Genomic DNA, 7,498 nt, shown 5'->3' with positions numbered 1-7,498 from the left:
CATGCTTGAGTTTGCACAAACACTCACTAACAAACAAAGACTCAGAGAAAAACTTCCACATTCAGAATCAGATTAGAAGATTAATAGACAGATGTAAATGCAAAAGACATTTTATTGAACCCGGTCATGAACACAACAGCTTTGCTCTGTTCATGTTTACTGGTGCGTAGTCTTAGAGAGCCTTACTGAGAAAAGCACACAACACTCGTTGAGCACGTGACACAAAAACACAGTGAACTTTCAACTTTTCCATTCTCTCTCTCTGCTCTGCATTCCTGCAGGAAATTCCCGGAATGTCAAAGGATTCCAAATGCTGTAAAAATAGAGGAAGAAATAACACAAATGTTTAATTTCAGACTCTAATTAATCCTGTTAGTTGATTCTCAGAAGCTTCAGATCAGATCACAGATGATTTAACACAATATTCAATATTATACTGAGTGTTATTATGTCCCAATACTTTCCCAAAGTGAAAAAAAATACTAAAGTTGATGCATTAAACAAAGTTTTTGCTGTTATATGCATGGAGAAATGTTGCATATTAGCTTTCCAAACACTACTTGCATACGCTATTCAGGAATTGAATATTCAGTGCTTGGCTAATTTGTACTTCATTACTAATTGTATGCTTCACTCGAACGCTGTTGAACATTAATACTTGTATTATTTTTGCCTGTATAACTCATGTGGGTGTGAGATATAATGGGTCTAAGTCTCATCAGTCAGCACAATCTGAGTGGTTGACCTAAAGCAAACGCTGTAATTAAAGCACAAATGCTTTTTAATTAAAGCCATTGATTGTTGGACTTGAGTTGACTATCCTTCTCGAAGCAGCCGCGGGGTTTCAGTACAGAGGTTCCAGTTTAACTACATTTGAAACGGAAGGCAAACTTTAGCGTTTCATTTCTCTAAACTTTTTAAACCCATGGAAATAAGGCTAAACCCATGCATAACTCACTTTATATTTCAGTGTTTATACTTTTGATTTATAACTGTTTATTTATATTTTTTAAATACATGTACTCACTTTAAATTGAACAAATAATAATAATAATGAAAGAAAAAGATAAAGAAAGAATCCAGCTTGGAATCAGATGAAATATGAGACAATATTTCCACCTGCTGGCCATTTAAAGCGATAGTTCATCCAAATTGTCATCATTTGCTCGCCTTATTAACCTGCATGAATTTATGAATCTGTAAACACAATATCTGTGCTGCTTTTCCATGCAATGTAAGTGTAAATAACCTTATTTGTTCCTGTATATGCTTTTATGAAACACTCACAACACAAAATTCTAATGGAAACAGAAATGTAGCATTTTGTGAAATAGAGTTTCTTTGAAAACAAATATAGGGGGAAGCTTTGACATTTAAATGGCTTTAAAAAGCGAATTCCCTGTGAACTGAGTTAGAAACAGCAGAAAGTCATGAAGTGAAAGTGAACAGGGAACCACAGTGTTTACACACTTCTTTCAAACTCTTACAGTTTGTCCTTGAAACATATTTATATTTCTACAATGTTTCATCCAGCAGTACATGATGAAACACTCTAGTGTAAGTATGCAAACACAGTTTACACAACTGCATCAAGCTGGAGGTCTTCACACACACGTAAAGAATAGGATTAGGCGAGTGTTAGTTTAGCATTGAGACACTAATTGATTTTTTAATCACTAATTTAATTCTATTTTATATTTTCTGTTGTGGGTTTTAATACTTTTGTTGTATGTTCTTGTCATTATTATAATTAAATTAATTATAATATAATTAAATAATTATAATTTATTACAATATAATTTAATAATTAATTATAATTATAATTAATTTAATTCGTTTTAGTTATAGTAGTAAAGTTAAACTAAATGAAAATGTGAAATGTTTTGTTGGCAACTAGCTGAAATTAAAATATACTTAAAAAATATTTAATTTTAGATATTTTTTTTAATAATTAAATTTAATAAATTAATATTAGGCTATTTTAAATTAAAAAATAGTATTTTTTTTTTTTACATTTTTAAATAAAGAATTTTAAAATGGTTTTTTTGGGGTGGGGGTGTGGAATTTAGTAGAGACGCTATGACATGTCTCTACTAATATCCAAGTGACTACTAAATTGTCCCTAGCAATAGTTTTGATCAAACAATTAAATGTATGTGTATGTAAGCACTGTTGTTATCATTTGGGCCGCATCTGAAACAGGTCACACCCGACATTACCTAACAAGTTAAAGAAATACGCTAGAAAAGTACATCCTTCAAACAAAGCTTTTCGAAACTCTGAATCAGTAAACCACTGCGTTGCAAATTGATTTGATTCAGATTCAGTCTTCAAAGCACCAATTGTGAATCATTTGATTCAGATCGGGATTTCGGAGCAGATTCGTGAATCATTTCGAAAATTGAAAGATTCATGATTCGCTCCGAAGTCCTGATCTGAAATGATGGCTCGCAAATCATTATTTAGATTGGGACTTCAGAGTAGAGCCCTGCACGGACCTCAAATATAGGCCCTAGCCCGGCCCGTGTCTGACAGCTTATCAGAATTACCGACCCGAGTCTGACCCGAGTCTTTTTTCCCCCCCTAATAGTCATATAGTTTCAGCTATTAAAATAGTTCAGTTTTGTATGCAATGTCAAAGTGATTATATTTTGTTTCGTTTTTTTATTAAGTTAATTTAGAAAAACGTTTGTTCGTTAAATATAAGTTTCTGTTTTTTAAAGTAACGACCAAGCGGCCAGCGGCAGATAGTGAGCCTATGTTTGATCAATTTAACCTTCTCAAATCATCACGACTTGCCTAAAATAAAATCTATAGCTATAAAACAGTTCAAGCACATCACAATGTTAGTTTAAATGTTTTACCTATATAAATGATAAATGTGCACTATTAGACGCATATCTAATCGTTTGTGCCGAGAGTTAAAGCGCTTTCAGGACATGGAGGCGCCGGCGAGATCACTTGCATTGGAATACAACTTAAAATATGTCGTCATTTTTGCTCATAAAGCTAAGAGTAATACATCATTCGGAACTGTAAAGGGTATACTTGTATTTGTGTGCACTCACAATATCAACAAAATGTTGTGCTTTTGTAAAATAAAGGATACATACAGGATGCGCTTTCTGCAATTTCGGCCAGGAGCGCTTCACAATGATGAACCGTATCTCACAGACTTGCTAAATATATCTATAGAGCATTTTAAATTACTACCTTAAAACTAAATAATTCAAATCAAAAACAAAAACTTTTTTTTTTAATCTAAATTATAAAAATGCATTTCTCTCTAAAGGCGCGTCCGATGAGGAGATGGCGAGTCAGGATCGTCATCTTCATCTTTGCGACACGGACTCAGAAAACACTAATTTATTATTAGATAATTAAAATATCTCCTTACTATTTCCCCCCCGACACATTCAAGGTAATTACTTTCGCTGGGGCTTTGCGGCACGCTTTAGCTTATTGCGTGCATTTTTTGCTGTCATGTGCAAGGATATGTTTGCAGATTCTGCACTGCACATTACCAATTGACTCACTGTTTGTCGTGGTAATCAAATCAAGACTCTTCCAAAATGCAGCTTTCCCCAAAGCATTGGGAACTTTTAGTAACTCCCCACGCTCCAACTTCTCCCTGATGCTCTGCATGGTTAACTCGGGACCCGACGGGCTTGCAGGCCTTTACTTCAGAGCGCGCAGGATCGTCATCTTCATCTTTGCGACACGGACTCAGAAAACACTAATTTATTATTAGATAATTAAAATATCTCCTTACTATTTCCCCCCCGACACATTCAAGGTAATTACTTTCGCTGGGGCTTTGCGGCACGCTTTAGCTTATTGCGTGCATTTTTTGCTGTCATGTGCAAGGATATGTTTGCAGATTCTGCACTGCACATTACCAATTGACTCACTGTTTGTCGTGGTAATCAAATCAAGACTCTTCCAAAATGCAGCTTTCCCCAAAGCATTGGGAACTTTTAGTAACTCCCCACGCTCCAACTTCTCCCTGATGCTCTGCATGGTTAACTCGGGACCCGACGGGCTTGCAGGCCTTTACTTCAGAGCGCGGAGCACGAACCAATTGATGGTTGAATTTCGGAGCAGGTTCATGAATCTTTTGATTCAGATCAGAACTTAGGAGCTTGTATTGTGAATCTTTACAGTTTTACCTTGGTTAAACTATGGTTATTGTAGCAAAACCATGGTTAATTTGTGGTTACCATGCACTCTAAAAAATGCTGGGTTGTTTCAACCCAACTTTGGGTCAAATATGGACTAACCCAACTTTTGGGTTAAAAATGTAATAAAAAAATTTAACTCAATGGTTGGGTTAGTCAAGCACTGTTGTTATCATTTGGGCCGCATCTGAAACAGGTCACACCCGACATTACCTAACAAGTTAAAGAAATACGCTAGAAAAGTACATCCTTCAAACAAAGCTTTTCGAAACTCTGAATCAGTAAACCACTGCGTTGCAAATTGATTTGATTCAGATTCAGTCTTCAAAGCACCAATTGTGAATCATTTGATTCAGATCGGGATTTCGGAGCAGATTCGTGAATCATTTCGAAAATTGAAAGATTCATGATTCGCTCCGAAGTCCTGATCTGAAATGATGGCTCGCAAATCATTATTTAGATTGGGACTTCAGAGTAGAGCCCTGCACGGACCTCAAATATAGGCCCTAGCCCGGCCCGTGTCTGACAGCTTATCAGAATTACCGACCCGAGCCCGACCCGAGTCTTTTTTTCCCCCCTAATAGTCATATAGTTTCAGCTATTAAAATAGTTCAGTTTTGTATGCAATGTCAAAGTGATTATATTTTGTTTCGTTTTTTTATTAAGTTAATTTAGAAAAACGTTTGTTCGTTAAATATAAGTTTCTGTTTTTTAAAGTAACGACCAAGCGGCCAGCGGCAGATAGTGAGCCTATGTTTGATCAATTTAACCTTCTCAAATCATCACGACTTGCCTAAAATAAAATCTATAGCTATAAAACAGTTCAAGCACATCACAATGTTAGTTTAAATGTTTTACCTATATAAATGATAAATGTGCACTATTAGACGCATATCTAATCGTTTGTGCCGAGAGTTAAAGCGCTTTCAGGACATGGAGGCGCCGGCGAGATCACTTGCATTGGAATACAACTTAAAATATGTCGTCATTTTTGCTCATAAAGCTAAGAGTAATACATCATTCGGAACTGTAAAGGGTATACTTGTATTTGTGTGCACTCACAATATCAACAAAATGTTGTGCTTTTGTAAAATAAAGGATACATACAGGATGCGCTTTCTGCAATTTCGGCCAGGAGCGCTTCACAATGATGAACCGTATCTCATAGACTTGCTAAATATATCTATAGAGCATTTTAAATGACTACCTTAAAACTAAATAATTCAAATCAAAAACAAAAACTTTTTTTTTTTATAAAATCCGTAAAAATGCATTTCTCTCTAAAGGCGCGTCCGATGAGGAGATGGCGAGTCAGGATCGTCATCTTCATCTTTGCGACACGGACTCAGAAAACACTAATTTATTAATAGATAATTAAAATCCCGACACATTCAAGGTAATTACTTTTGCTGGGGCTTTGCGGCACGCTTTAGCTTATTGCGTGCATTTTTTGCTGTCATGTGCAAGGATATGTTTGCAGATTCTGCACTGCACATTACCAATTGACTCACTGTTTGTCGTGGTAATCAAATCAAGACTCTTCCAAAATGCAGCTTTCCCCAAAGCATTGGGAACTTTTAGTAACTCCCCACGCTCCAACTTCTCCCTGATGCTCTGCATGGTTAACTCGGGACCCGACGGGCTTGCAGGCCTTTACTTCAGAGCGCGGAGCACGAACCAATTGATGGTTGAATTTCGGAGCGGGTTCATGAATCTTTTGATTCAGATCAGAACTTAGGAGCTTGTATTGTGAATCTTTACAGTTTTACCTTGGTTAAACTATGGTTATTGTAGCAAAACCATGGTTAATTTGTGGTTACCATGCACTCTAAAAAATGCTGGGTTGTTTCAACCCAACTTTGGGTCAAATATGGACTAACCCAACTTTTGGGTTAAAAATTTAATAAAAAAATTTAACTCAATGGTTGGGTTAGTCCATATTTGACCCAAAGTTGGGTTGAAACAACCCAGCATTTTTTAGAGTGTGTATTTTTTGTTTTTGTTTTTTTTAAAACCATGGTCAATTTTTGGAAGAGATAAAAAATAATAGAGGACACATAGGATGAATAGAGAAAAAAAAAACTTTTACAGTTCAACTCTGAATAAAGAAAAGAGAGATCCAGATCCAGATTTTTGTTTATGTATGTGATATTCAGCTAGCAGGAAACACAAATTAATCAAGTTACTGTTAGCTACTATAGCTATAAATAAAGACTTTAGATGACACTGTGGTCGCAAGTCTATCATAAATGTGGAAATATTGGGATAGTTGGATGGTGAGGGGGGTGTTGTCTGCTGTTATCTATCATATTATTGGTGCAAATACATTTACATTAATACATTAATATTGAAATATATATATATATATTTTCATTTTTCAAATCAATAAAATGTGAATCAATTAAATTTTTTTTTAATTATTATAATTATTATTTTTTTGAAAATACATACATTACAATAAATAAATGTACATATCTCCATCCATCCGTCTGTCATATTAGTTTGAAGACTAAGTGGAAGCCCTGGAGAGCAATCTGAAATATTAAAAAAATATTAAAATGTAAAATTATTTACTCACCCTACTGTCACTTCATTTTTTCCCCCAAGGAACACAAATCCCAGAATGCCCAGATCGATCTTGAACTGATTTTGAGGTGAACTCTTCCAAACAGTAGGAGCAGAATCACTGGCTGGTGTTTTCCTGCAGGATCAGTGTGCGCTCAGTGCGTCTCCAGCAGGGGACAGCGCTGCCTGACTTTAGTTCTGCTGCTCAGGACAAATCATTACTCCAATCAGTGTCTCAACAAACACATGGAGATTCACATGATTAAACAACAACAACTGGATGCTTCCTGTTCTAAAGGACCTTTAAAAATAACTGTGCTTGGTTTGTAACTTAAGACATGAAAATGAACATGATTTTTAAAAATTATATATATATATTGCATCCAAAATAAAAGTTGTGTACTGTGTATATTTATTATTTATATATAAATACACACTCATACAGTATATTTGGAAATATTTACATTATATTATTTTATATAATTTATATTATATATAAATATATTTAATATACAAATATACCATATATATATATATATATATATATATATATATATATATACATTAATAAATGTACATACACATTTTTTACAATTATTTTTTAATTATTGTTATTATTTTATGTAAATACATACATTGAAATTAAAAAATATATATGTATCTATCTATCTGTATATCTAAAAATATATGTATTTATTTATATTTATTTTAGGAGAAATTATTTATAAATCAAAATAATTTTTTTTTTCTTTAGG

Source organism: Sinocyclocheilus grahami, unplaced genomic scaffold, assembly GCF_001515645.1.
Source record: "Sinocyclocheilus grahami isolate Dianchi unplaced genomic scaffold, SAMN03320097.WGS_v1.1 scaffold992.1, whole genome shotgun sequence".
Taxonomy (NCBI): Eukaryota; Metazoa; Chordata; class Actinopteri; order Cypriniformes; family Cyprinidae; genus Sinocyclocheilus; species Sinocyclocheilus grahami.
The sequence above is the reverse complement of the archived record's forward strand: the minus strand, read 5'-3'. Positions refer to the sequence as shown.